General features: G+C 35.7%; 1 long non-coding RNA gene and 2 other non-coding genes across 3 annotated transcripts; all 3 read left to right on the top strand.

Moving 5' to 3' along the window:
• The first annotated feature begins 3,404 nt into the window (after window positions 1–3,404).
• On the top strand, window positions 3,405–3,506 carry LOC120368377 (small nucleolar RNA U13). The gene has a single exon (XR_005582532.1). It is a non-coding gene; the product is annotated as a small nucleolar RNA U13 (small nucleolar RNA).
• Window positions 3,507–12,173: 8,667 nt separating this feature from the next.
• LOC141585520 (uncharacterized) lies at window positions 12,174–12,642 on the top strand. The gene is made up of 2 exons (XR_012519071.1): window positions 12,174–12,250; window positions 12,430–12,642. It is a non-coding gene; the product is annotated as an uncharacterized LOC141585520 (long non-coding RNA).
• LOC120368363 (small nucleolar RNA SNORD81) lies at window positions 12,285–12,361 on the top strand. Its single transcript, XR_005582520.1, has one exon. It is a non-coding gene; the product is annotated as a small nucleolar RNA SNORD81 (small nucleolar RNA).
• Window positions 12,643–14,642: the final 2,000 nt, after the last annotated feature.

Raw genomic sequence — 14,642 nt, 5'->3', positions numbered from 1 at the left:
CCGAGGCGGGTGGATCACGAGGTCAAGAGATCAAGACCATCCTGGTCAACATGGTGAAACCCTGTCTCTACTAAAAATACTAAAAATTAGCTGGGCATGGTGGCATGTGCCTGTAATCCCAGCTACTCAGGAGGCTGAGGCAGGAGAATTGCCTGAACCCAGGAGGCGGAGGTTGCGGTGAGCTGAGATGGCGCCATTGCACTCCAGCCTGGGCAACAAGAGTGAAACTCCGTCTCAAAAAAAAAAATAAAATAAAAAAATAAAAAAAATAATATATATATATATATATATAAAATAAAAATAAAAATGGATAAAATAAAATACAAATGGAGAAATGTATCTATACATTCATCCTCATTTTACTCCAACTATAACAAATATTATTCCTCATCTGTTGAAAAATTAATGTTGTTGATTAATCTCGATTACTTTTCTTGCATATTCAAAATTAACTCTCAAATATCTGCATCACATCAGCATTAAAAAAAGATTCTACTTTAAATATTTCAGTGTGTATTATTAGTTTTTCTTTTGATTTTGTATGTTTTATAAAAATAATCTTTTTAAAAGGCAGAATCATTATAGATTCACAAATATAACTTGCTACAAAGATAATTGGGAGTTTGTTGTCTGAAGTAACCTAAAAATAAAGAGATTACATATTGGTATCCTAGATATCATTCTGTCTCATAATCTTACTTGCTTTTTGGCCAGCTAACTACATTTTTGCCATTTATTTTTATTATTTATAAAATTGAACTACAAATAAGTTTAATAGCAGTATGGGACACTATGTCATATTTAATAAGTATTTAGGAATAAAAAATTCATTGGCAAACATTAGATTTTTTAAACGAAGAATTTTTAGTAATTTTAAAATTATATTCCTTAGAATAGTAGTATGTATTTCTGTGTCTTTCTCCCTTTGTTTAATGAGATTAAATATACCAATTAATTTCACAGGCCTCACTTTTTAAAAAATTTCAAGGAACTAGCACAGAGATTTGTAGTTTTACTCAATATTCATTTTTTCTCTTATCATTAGTGAGGGAAGAACAAATTATGCTGTGTTTGGCGCTACCTAGCTAGGAAAACATTTTTCAGTCCCTCTTGCAGGAAAGACTTAATGTGTAATTTGGTGCTACTCAGTGAGATGTGAGGGAAAATGATATGTAAAATTTCTCAATTACATTCTTCAGGAGAAACTTTTTTCTCCTCCTTCTTCGTAATCACTGGTATAAGAAGGGGGGGTGCTAATGGACCAGCCTTGGCCTTGCAGATGAAGATGAGAAAGCAAGAAGCTAGAAGGAGACTGTGTACCTGTGTGACCTCCAGTAAGTCAGGTGCCCTATTCTGTGGGCCACCAATCAGCTTAAACTTTTGTCTAATTGAGAAAACGAGGGTTTTCTCTTATTTGAGGCACTGTTGTTTACTATGGAAACAAATAAATAGCCTAGCTAATAAAGAATGTGCACTTTTAAATATTCAAATATGAGACCTGTAGATGTTGCAACATTGTAATTATTATATCCCCATTATTGAAGAATACAGTTTGTTAAAAATAAATGCTTCTTCACTAAAGTAGATTATATAATAATACAGTAATGCCTCCCTTTACATAACTTGATGTTCAGGTGCTTTAGAGCTTTTATAATCTTTTTCTTCAATTCCTGAAGACATGTTCTCATAAATATAATTTATCTTTTTTTTCTTGGTAATGTAGCAGAAATATAAAAATTATTTCCAAAACATTCTTCCTGCTTCCCAGTCCAAACACAGGTCACTCTCTTCAGTCACCCTCTACCACATGGCTGTATTCACCATCAGGTACGGTAGCCACAAATTAAATTCAAAGTCCCAGGAAAGCTAATATTTCAGATCTTTTATCCCCAGCTCTCTTTCTGAGGTCTCTCACCACTCCCCTCTATTTCCCAGTTTAAGGAAGCTATATTTACTATACCCACATACTAACAAACACAACATGTATTCTCTTCTCCCTCTTTTCCCAGTCAGGAACAGAAAAATACCAAAGCATCCTGTGGGTTCCTGATACATATACACAGTTTAAGTCCAGTACTCCAAGAATAAAATTGGCCTTTTCAAAATGAGACAATGGCCAAAATAAGATCTTGCATTTAACTATCAAATTAGTGAGCTACAAGAAAACCAGAGCTTATAGATTATTAATCAATAACTTAATCTAGTTTGCCTACATATACGGCTTGAAAATATCATATAATCATCACTTTGACTCCTAATTTTTTTAAAAAAAAAGCAAGATTAAAAGGAACAACAAACTAAATAGGCCTGTTATAATATGCTTTATTGTGTTATATCCTTTTGTCTGAGAAAAGTTCCAGAAACAATCTCCTGGATCAGAATTTCCCAAATTCTGTTCCCCTTTCTGAGCCTCCAATAAGTGAGAGGTGAGGTGCTAAGAACAGATGGTGGCGCAATAACTCACCTTCAGTCATAATTAACTATATTAACTAACATTCATATTTACAGCTTCAATAAATGAGTTCCATCTACTTCAGAATTATACTTTAATTGAAGAAAATGTTTAATAAGCTTTTACTGAATAAAAAACCATTCTAGGATCATTCAAAATATTGAAATCATAAATTACCTGGCTTATCTGCATGACGATACTTTATTCCTTCTTGACATTTATTTCTAGTGAAATAAAGTGAACTCACATAAATATGTACTTAAAAATAAAGTTAGTGTTTTTATTCAGGTTATCCAAGAAGAAACAAAGAGCATTCACTAAATATTTAACGAGACATCTAATACAATATTGCCTCTACTGGGAATATAATAGGAAATAAGGAGAGCAAGGTACGCCTTCTAAATGGGCAATGGCAAATTCAAGTAAATATAAGTGTAAAAACAGTCAAACATAAAGAGGATTTTGACAGAGAATGTTTCTCAAAATGGGGCATATTTTATTTTGGAAAGGATTTCAGAGAGGACATAAGAGAAGATATGATTATTTCAGCTAAAACTAAATGATGAGAAGAAGCTTGCCACATAAAGATGCAGAAGAAAATAATTTTAGACAAGGGAAAGGGCAATTGGAAACCTCTCAATATTAGAATAAACGTATTATTTTTTGGTAATTAGAAAATAGGTCCCTCTGTCTTGATTGCAATAAGTATATTGTCAACGAGTTTGTGGGGGCCACATTATACTCTGTAGTAAGTGCTGTGGGGTTGGGGTTTAGTCTAAGAGAATGAGAGAGCTACTAGGTGCTATTTGCTTCTTTTTTTTCAAAGGAGATTGTTGCTATTTGGCAGAAGGGCAAATGAAACAAAAAAAAATCAGTTAGGAGGTTCATTCATAGATCCTGAGAATCAAATTAATTTCAAAAGATAAAATCATTGGCATAAATAGACAATTAAAAGATGAGGTGTTCCATAAGTGAGATAATTGAGTTTTCAAGCTCATATATGAGATGTGCCTCCCTCAAACCTTAGGACTTCAAGACATTGCCTTATATGAAAACACAAAGAAGCAAAACCAAAAAATATAATTGTAAAAACAAGTTTTATAAACATATTGATAGCAAATACATAATATGCAGACTGTAAAAACATTTTAAAAATCAATGGATTTATCAGTGAGCAAAAAGCATGTCTTGCTCTTATGTTTACAGAAAAACAAACATAAAATTTAGAGATGGACTTCTCTTTATCTTTGTAGAGACAAAGAGAAAATAACTGGTATACTTTTGGATATTGTGATTGTAGGAAGACATCCCTGAGGAGAAGATATTTCAACTGAGAACTGAGCAATTATAAAAAGCCATCAATAAAGTGTTTTCCAGAATATTTCTCAGATACAGCTATCTAGATGCCCAGGAAGAGTCAGAAAGCAGCAATTTGAAGGTAGGCAAAGGCGGGGCACCATGGCTCACGCCTATAATCCCAGCACTTTGGGAGGCCAAGGCAGGCAGATCACGAGGTCAAGAGATCGAGACTATCCTGGCCAACATGATGAAACCCTGTCCCTAATAAAAATACAAAAAAAAAAAAAAAATTAGCTGGGCATCATGGCACGCGCTTGTGGTCCCAGATACTTGGGAGGCTGAGGCAGAAGAATCGCTTGAACCCAGAAGGCAGAGGCTGCAGTGAGCAGAGATTGTGCCACTGCACTCCAGCCTGGTGACAGTGCAAGACTCCGTCTCAAAAAAAAAAAAAAAAGAAGATAGGCAGAAATGTCAGAATTTCACTGTGGTCTGAATTATGGATCCCCAAAAAAGAAATTGTAATTCTTGTCTGGACACCAAGAAATTGTTGTCATTTATCAACTTCAGTTGTTATGAAGAGGGCTATTAACATAATTGCTGTTATTTTTGCAACAATATGATGAACTACCAAAACAAGCTGAAATCCAGCCACATTCATTCTCTTGGTCTATAAATATTTGTTTCTGTCTAGCTTTAGATTATATATGTAATCTATTTAAAAGGTTATTTAAATTTTTTAGGTCCTCATGTCTTGCTTAGTTAACATATATTTAAATGAAAATAAATATTTTTATGAAGATGTACAATTGGCAAATAAATTAACTATAATCAACTTCTGTAAATATTTTCCTTCCTCTTCAAATGTATAAAGGACATCTGAAAGAGTCCCAATTTTATATTTCAAAGTCTTTTGTCTTCTATTGTTTATTGTGTTGGGATGAAGTGGAGAATATTTCTTGGATAACTGATTCTGAAACTTACCAAAACAATTAATATGAACTCTCAAGTTTTCCTTGAAACATTATGTCATAAAGAACAATCTGGGCAAAACCCTGTTATCACAGTTCTGTCTCTATGACCCAGAGCTTTTGGACTAATTTCTCCCACTAAAGAATTATATATATATTTTTTAAGAATATAAGCCATTATATGAATATTATGAAGTACAACATGATTTACCTTGGGAGATTAGATAGAAATGTATATCTGTGAATTATAAATGATAATGTCTGAAAGTCTTTCACTGAAAACGTTCAATCTTAATGACGTAACTAAGAACTCTCTGTAATAATGATGTTCAGAATGCAAAAATACAGAAAATGTAGGATATGATGGAAAATATGAGTTTAAGCCCATACAGCTGAAATGTGGATAATTCCTTGCTCATTTTCCATTATGCATTATCACAAAGAAGAACTTCTTTTTTACTCATCTGTTTCCAGGTCTGGCAATAGCTATTTTCTTTATTTTATTTTATGTATTTATTTTATTTTATTTATTTATTTATTTATTTATTTATTTATTTTAGGCATGAGGGTGCATGTGAAAGTTTGTTGTATAAGTAAACTAGTATTGCATGGGATTGTTGTACAGATTATTTTATCACCTAGATATTAGGCAAGCTCAGTACTCAATAGTTATCTTTTCTGCTCCTCTCCCTCATCCCATTCTCCACCCAGAATCAGACTCCAGTGTCTGTTGTTTCCTTCTTTTTGTTCAAGAGTTCTCATTATTTAGCTCCTACGTGTAAGTGAGAATATGTGGTATGTGTTTTTCTATTCCTGCATTAGTTGACTAAGGATAATGGCATCCAGCTCCATTTTTGTTTCCACAAAACACATGACTCATTTTTTATGGCTGCATAGTATTCCATGGTGTATATGTACTACATTTTATTTACTAATTATTTACAGGTATTTAGGTTGATTCCATGTATTTGCTAATGTGAATATGCTGCAGTGAACATTCGTGTGCATATGTCTTCATAATAGAATGATTTGTTTCTTTGGATCTATATCCAGTAATGAGATTGCTAGGTCAAATGGTAGTTCACATTTAGCTCTTCGAAGAATTTCCATGTTTTCTACAATGTTTGAACTAATTTACACTCCCACCAATTGTGTACAAGTGTTCCCTTTTCTCCATAACTTCTCCAGCATGCATTACTATTTTTTATTCGTTTTTATTTTTTATTTTTATTTTTTACTTTTTAGTAATATCCATTCTGACTGGTGTAAGATGTTATCTCACAGTGGTTCTGATTTTCATTTCTGTAATGGCAAATGACACAGAGCTTTTTTTCATGTGCTTGCTGTCCACATGTATGTTTTCTTCTGAAAAGTGTTTGTCCATGTCCTTTAGCCACTTTTCAATGGGGTTGTTAGCTTTTCCTTTGTAAATTTAAAAAATTTCCTTATAGATGCTATGACCTAGCAACTGTCTTTTTTTTTTTTTTTCTTAATTTCAAAGCATTCTATAAATTAAGAACCAACAGCATGGTAGATGGGCCATTCCATGACACTTGCCATCTTTCCTCTCTTCATAGCTATAAGACAATATTTTGGAAAAAGAGTTGCTGAGAAATGCCACTTAGAGAATCTCTGCACCTTCATTATTATACATCATTGACTAAAGTGTGGGGTAAAGCATCCTATTAAAAATGAAGTTAAGAAGTTTAGATAAACTTTAAAATTTATGCCCCAAATCCTATTGTATGTCAATCTATTATAAAAATAAAACAACATGATTCTAGATGGAATGTACCTCAAAATAATAAAAACTATGACAAACCCACAAGCAATATCATACTGAACAGGCAAAAACTGGAAGCACTCCCTTTGAAATCTGGCACTAGACAGGATGTCCTTCCTCACCACTCCTATTCAATATAGTATGGGAAGTTCTAGCCAGAACAATCAGGCAAGAAAAAGAAATAAAGGGCATTCAATTAGAAAAAGAGGAAGTCAAATTGTCTCTATTTGCAGACAACATCATGGTATATATAGAAGACCCCAATGTCTCAACCCCAAATCTCCTTAAACTGATAGGCAGCTTCAGCAAAGTCTCCAGATACAAAATCAATGTGCGGAAGTCACAAGCATTCCTATAACCCAGTAACAGACTAACAGAGAGCCAAATCCGGAGTGAACTATCATTCACAATTGCTACAAAGAGAATAAAATACCTAGGAATACAACTGACAAATGATGTAAAGGACTCCTCTTCCAGGAGAAGAGGTCCTTTACATCATTTGTCAGTTGTATTCCTAGGTATTTTACATCATCATTTGTCAGTTGTATTCCTAGGTATTTTACATCACACAAACCACCGCTCAAGGAAATAAGAGAGGCACAAACAGATGGAAAAACTCCATTCTCATGGTCCGGAAAATGGCCATGCTGCCCAAAGTAATTTATAGATTCAATGCTATCCCCATCAAGCTACCATTGATCTTCTTCACAGAACTGAAAAAACAAACAAACAAACAAAAAACTTTTAATTTAATATGGAACCAAAAGAGAGCCCACCTAAATAAGACAATCTGAAGCGAAGAGAACAAAGCTGGAGACATCATACTACCTGACTTCAAACAATACTATAAGGCTGCAGTAATCAAAACAGCATGGTACGGATATCAAAAGAGATGTGTAGACCAATGGAACAGAACAGAAGCCTTGGAAGCAATGCCACACATCTACAACCATCTGATCTTTACAAACCTGACAAAAAGAAGCGATGGGGAAGCGGGTCCCTGTTTAACAAAGGCTATTGGGAAAACTGGCTAGCAGTGTGCAGAAAGAAGAAACTAGACCCCTTCCTGACACCTTATAGTAAAATTAACTCCTGATGGATTAAAGACTTAAACGTAAGCCCTAACACCATAAAAGCGCTAGAAGAAAACCTAGGTAAAACCATTCAGGACATAGGCATAGGCAAGTACTTCATGACTAAAACACCAAAAGCAATGGCAACAAAAGCCAAAATAGACAAATGGGACCTAATTAAGCTCCACATCTTCTGTACAGCAAAAGAACCAATCATTAGAATGAACCAGTAACCAACAGAATAGGAAAAAACTTTTGCAGTTTATCCATTTGACAAAGGGCTAATTTCCAGAATCTACAAAGAACTAAAACAGGTTTACCAAAAAAAAAAAAAAAAAAAAAAGAAAGGAAAAAAAATTCAAAAGTGGGAGAAGGATATGATCACATACTTTTCAAAAGAAGACATATATGAGGCCAACAAACATAAGAAAAATGCTCATCATCACTGGTCATTAGAGAAATGCAAATCAAAACCACATAGAGATACCATCTCATGCCAGTTAGAATGGTAATCATTAAGAAATCTGAAGACAATAGATGCTGGAGAGGATGTGGAGAAATGTGAACACTTTTACACTGTTGGTGGGAGTGTAAATTAGTTCAACCATTGTGGAATGCAGTGTGGCAATTCCTCAAGGATCTAGGAATAGAAACACCATTTGACCTAGCAATCCCATTACTGGGTATATACCCAAAGGATATAGGTTCATTGTGGCACTGTTTACAATAGCAAAGACCTGGAACCAACCCAAATGCCCATCAATGATAGACTGGACAAAGAAAATATGGCACATATATACCATGGAATACTAGGTAGCCATAAAAAATGATGAGTTTATGTGCTTTGTAGGAACATAGAACAATCTGAAAACCATAATTCTCAGCAAACTGACACAAGAACAGAAAACCAAACACCACGTGTTCTCACTCACAGGCAGATGCTGAACAATGATAACACATGGACACAGGGAGGGTACATCACACACTGATGTATGTTGTGGGGTGAGGGACTAGGGAAGGAACAGAGGGGACAGGGAGGTTGGAGAGGGATAACACTGGGAGAAATGCCTTATGTAGGTGACTGGGGGATGGAGACAGCAAACCACCATGGCATGTGTGTACCTATGCGACAATCCTGCAAGATCTGCACATGTACCCCAGAACTTAGAGTACAATTAAAAAAAAAAAGAAGAAAAATTTAATGTTAAGTATATCAGTGACACTGAAATAATGAGACAAGATTGTTTAAATATGTTACAAATTATGTTAAATAATCATACTCGCTGAATTTAAATTCTTTATCGCCCTATATGTACTGTCCCTCAACACTTGACTTCATAGCCTCAACCCTTAGTGAACCCAAGAGCCATCTTTCATCCTAAAATAAGGGTTTGGACCTGCTCTTTTATGCTTAACAAATAGCCTCAGGTTTCGTGAATAAAGAGAGAGAGGTTAGCTCCTTTCTGTTCTATAGCATTCGTTCTGACCATGCCTAAAAAGAAATAGCTGCAAGCAGCCTGATTTTTATTTAACATCTTGATCTTTTGCAAGGTATTTCTAAAATATATTACTAATATTTAGTTCTTGGTTGTATTATCAATATTTGAAGGAACTATAGTTATTATTATTCACTTTTCATTTGAAACTACAGAAGCAATAACAAAAAGTTGCAATATGAAATCCATTATTAAATAGTTTTCAACATAACAAATTATTTACTACAAAACAGAAAAATCTAGTTATTGATAGTTTCCCACTAGAATGGCATTTTTTTTCTTTTTACCACATTTTAGGTGAACTCTGTTTGTTTTAGTCTCAATTTTATTGTGCATTTCTGTAAGTACTAAAAATACCAGCAGTGTGAGCAGCAATTTGCTACTTAACAAAGGTCCAAGTAACACTGTAGTATGCCACTTGCTAACAGTGCTATGTTTTATCCGGAAGAGATTAGGAGGAGGTGCCAAAATGCAATTATGAAGTTGTAGAATTTCAGCACTTAATTCCCAAGTGCTACTATCAACATAAATTCACTGGTTGTGTGTTTCCATAACTGTCTGCCAGGCACTGAAACTGTGACATAGCATCTCTCCTGTGATTTCACGGGCTCAATTAGCTCCAAATGATTATGTATAAAATTTCCACTTATTAGTTAAAGGTGTCAACTTTGGCTGTATGATTTCCCTGTTTTGAAATTAGCATAATTTTCTCACCTATAGCGTGCATTTTCTACACATAAGTTATCTGTAGTTGCACTTTATCAACCTGCTGAATAGTGTCAGAAAGATTATATATAACGTATTTTTTGGCACCTCACTGAAACAAATTTAAGATTTTTAAAAATCTTAAGCCAAAGCAAGCAAGCTAGCTAACAATTCCTATACTCACCCAGAGTTAGTTAAATGTTCCAGTTCTACAAAAATTACTCTAAATTTTAACACATTTTTCCAATATGAATCTTCTATGATCGGCAGTGATGATCTTACTGTGTTATCTCAAGTTAAATAGTGACTGGATGGCATAAACTGCCCAATTTTCCACCCCTATATTTTAAAATGTTCCTAAAACTATACGTATTATTAACTGTTCCCTGATCTTGTCAGATGAAGAACAATAATTTCTTCTCTTCCAAGGCTAATACAACACCCCTTATCTACTCACAGTGCTATTTGTTTTGCATTCTCAGGAAAGCTTACCTAATAGTTACTCTCTATCACTGAATCCTTCTAATTCATCTTTAATTCCCTGGGCAATTTTCATTCTAAATCAACATAGTTTTTGGAATTTTTTTTGTAGTATTAAACAGCTATGCTGTATTTTATTATTTTAATAATGATTTTATAATAATATATATAATATATATATAATATATATAATATATATATATAATATATATAATAATAATATTATTTTATTATTTTAATAATGATTTTAATAATAATAACAAAAATTACAGTGACTAGCAAGTAATTATCCTCAACCTCTATTCCTTCTCCCTTTTTGTTATTACATATTCAATAGTCACATTTCTTCCAAAATTCCACTTACTACCAGTGTTTTTTAATTGTTAAAAAATTATTTTTGCTGCACTCCAGTGAGTTCTGCCCAGTTCAAACTTCCTGATGGCTTCATTTATGCTGTGAGGGGAAAACCACCTACTCAAGCCTCAGTAATGGCTGACACCCTTTCCCCACCAAGCTCAAGCATCCCAGGTCGACTTCAGACTGCTGTACTGGCAGCCGGAATTTCAAGCCAGTGGATCTTAGTTCACTGGGCTATGTTCAGGTGGTATCTGCTGAGCTAGACCACTTGGAACCCTGGCTTCAGCCCCCTTCCCAGGGGAGTGAACAGTTCTGTCTCAGTGACAATCCAGGTGCCACTGAGATATGAAGAAGAAAAAAAAAAAACTTCCTGTTGATAGCTTGATGACTGCCCAAATGGCCACCAAAATTTGCGCTTGAGGTGTAGGGCCCTGATTCGGCTTATCCTCCTGGACTGCACCCACTATCTAATGAGATGAGCCAAGTACCTCAATTGAAAATGCAGAAATTACCCACTTTCTGTGTTGACCTCACTGGGAGCTGCAGACAAGAGCTGTTCTTAGTTGGTCATCTTGCCAGCCAGCTGGTGTAGCCACACAGCCTCTCTAGATTCCTGCTCTCTGCCTTCTCTGGGCAGTGAACGTCTGAAACAAAGGCAGCAGTAGCCCCAGTCAGTGGCTTGTAGATAAAACTCTCATTTCCCAGGGACAAGACACCTGGGAGAAGGAGTGACTGTAGGCATGGCTTCAGCAGATTTAAACATCCCGTCTTACTGGCTCTGATGAGAGCAGTGGATGTCCCAGCACAGTGCTGAAACTCTACTAAAAGACAGTCTGCCTCCTCCAGTGGATTGCTGAACCCTATTGTCCAGATGGAGAGACATCTCCCAACAGGGTTTCACAGACACCCCATACAGGAGTGTTCCAGCTGGAATCTGGCCAGTGCCCCTCTGGGATGATGCATCCAGAGAAAGGAACAGGCAGAAATCTTGGCTGTTCTGCAGCCTCCAGGCAAACAGGGTCTGGAGTGGACTTCTAGCAAACTTGAGCAGACCTGCAGCAGAGGGGCCTGACTCTTAGAAGAAAAACTAACAAACAGAAAGGAATAGAGTCAACATCAAGAAAAAGAATGTCCACACAAAGATTTCCATGCAAAAATCAGCAACATCAAAGACTAAAGGTAGATAAATTCACAGAGATGAGAAAAAAAAGTGCAAAAAGGCTGAAAATTCCAAAAACCAGAATGCCTCTTCTCTTTCAAAGGATCACATTTCCTTGCCAGCAAGGGAACAAAACTGGACAGAGAATGAGTTTGATAAATTGACATATGTAGGATTCAGAAGGTGAGTAATAACAAACTCCTCAGAGCTAAAGGAGCATGTTCTAACCCAATGCAAGGAAGCTAAGAACCCTCAAAAAAAGGCTACAAGAACTAACTAGAATAACGACTTTAAAGAAGAATATAAACAACCCGAGGGAGCTGAAAATCACAGCACAAGAACTTCATGAAGCATACACAAGTATCAGTAGCCAAATAGATCAAGGGGAAGAAAGGATATCAAACAGGCAGACCTGCTAACTTAAAACTAGAGTTTTTAATGACCACAGCAAGCAAGCATGCAGTTTGGCCCTTGAAAGGTGAGGATTGGAAATATTGGGACTATTGTAATTGCAGAATACATGATGATTTCACTCCAACTTGAACTCTCTCACTGATTACTTGATGACAATAAAATATCTGATATTCTGCATTCCCCATGTAGCATTTTAATTGAAGTCTGGAAATGTGGCTAAAAGTTGTCTTTTTATTTACTAAGACAGGGTCTTTCCTCACCCAGGCTGTAGTGCGGTGGCCCTTTGAGGCTCACCACAGCCTCAAACTCCTGGGCTCAAATGATCCTCGGCCTCCCAGTGGACTTTGTAGACAGCCTGATGTGGAGTCTCAAGAAGATTAAAAAATGTCTCCAATTTCAATAAATGGCTGCAATCCAAAAAAAAAAAAAAAAAAAAAAAAAAAAAAAGAAAGAAAAGATATCAGAGACTGAAGATCAACTTAATGAAATAAAGCATGAAGACAAGATTAGAGAAAAAAAATAAAAAGGAACCAACAAAGCCTCCAAGAAATATGAAACAATGTGAAAAGACCAAATCTAAGTTTGATTTGTGTACCTGAAAGTAGAATGAAATAATGTTGGAAAACATTTTTCAGGATATTTTCCAGGAGAACATCCCCGAGATAGCAAGAGAGGCCAACATTCAACTTCAGGAAAAAAAAAAAAAAGATCACCACAAAGATACTCCTTAAGAAGAGCAACCCAAAGACATATACTTATCAGATTCACCAAGGTTGAAATGAAGGGAAAAATGTTAAGGGAAGCCACAGAGATAGGTCAGGTTACCCACAAAGGGAAACACATCAGAGTAACAGCAGGTTTTGGTGCAGAAACCCTACAGGGCAGAAGAGAGTGGAAGCCAATATTCAACATTAAATAAAACAATTTACATTTCCCCCCCAGTCTTATTATTTTTATTTATTTATTTATTTATTTATTTATTTATTTATTTATTATACTTTAGGTTCTGGGATACATGCGCAGATCATGCAGGATTGTGGCACAGGTACACACATGGCAATGTGGTTTGCTGCCTCCATCCCTTCATCACCTACATCTGTCATTTCTCCCCCATGTTATCCCTCCCTGACCTCCACACCTCCCCAATGTCCCTCCCATGCCCCCCAAAAAAGATCACTGTGTCCATGTGTTCTCATTGGTCATCACCCACCTATGAGTGAGAATATGTGTTGTTTGATTTTCTGTTCTTGTATCAGTTTGCTGAGAATGATGCTTTCCAGATTCATTCATGTCCCCACAAAGGACACAAACTCATCATTTTTTATGGCTACATAGTATGCCATGGTGTATACGTGCCACATTTTTCTTGTCCAGTCTATTGTCAATGGGCATTTGGGTTGGTTCTAGGTCTTTGCCATTGTCAACAGTGCCACTATGAACATACATGTGCACGTGTCTTTATAATAGAATGAATTATAATCCTTTGGGTATATATTGAGTAATGGGATTGCTGGGTCATGTGGTGTTCCTATTTCTAGGTCCTTGAGGAATCACCACGCCGTCTTCCACAATGGTTGAACTACTTTACACTCGCACCAGCAGTGTAAAAGTGTTCCTATTTCTCCACATCCTCTCCAGCATCTGTTTTCTCCTGATTTTTTAATGATCGCCATTCTAACTGGCATGAGATGGTATCTCAATGTGGTTTTGATTTGCATTTCTCTAATAATCAACGATGATGAGCATTTTTTTCATATGTTTGTTGGCCTCATATATGTCTTCTTTTGAAAAGTGTCTGATCATATCCTTCTCCCATTTTTGGATGGGTTTGTTTTTCTTGTAAATATGTTTTAGTTCTTTATAGATTCTGGATATTAGCCCTGTGTCAGATGGATATATTGCAAAACTTTTTTTTCCCATTCTGTCAGTTGCCAGTTTACGGTAATAATTGTTTCTTTTGTTGTACAGAAGCTCTGGAGTTTTAGGTCCCATTTGTCTATTTTGGCTTTTGTTGCCATTGCTTTCGGTGTTTTAGTCATGAAGTACTTGCCTATGCCTATGTCCTGAATGGTTTTAGCTAGGTTTTCTTCTAGGGTTTTTATGGTGTTAGGTCTTATATTTGAGTCTTTAATCCATCCGGAGTTAATTTTACTGGAAGGTGTCAGGAAGGGGTCTAGTTTCTTCTTTCTGCACACTGCTAGCCAGTTTTCCCAACAGCCTTTGTTAAACAGGGACTCCTTTCCCCATTGTTTGTTTTTGTCAGGTTTGTCAAAAATCAGATGGTTGTAGATGTGTGGCATTGCCCTCAGGTCCTCTCTTCTGTTCCATTGGTCTACATCTCTGTTTTGGTATAAGTACCATGCTGTTTTGATTACTGTAGCCTTGTAGTATAGTTTGAAATCAGGTAACGTGATGCCTTCACCTTTGTTCTTTTTGCTTAGGATTGTCTTGGCTAT

This window comes from Saimiri boliviensis, chromosome 9, assembly GCF_048565385.1.
Source record: "Saimiri boliviensis isolate mSaiBol1 chromosome 9, mSaiBol1.pri, whole genome shotgun sequence".
Taxonomy (NCBI): domain Eukaryota; kingdom Metazoa; phylum Chordata; class Mammalia; order Primates; family Cebidae; genus Saimiri; species Saimiri boliviensis.
Note: the sequence above shows the minus strand (reverse complement) of the source record. Positions and strands in the feature narration are given on the sequence as shown.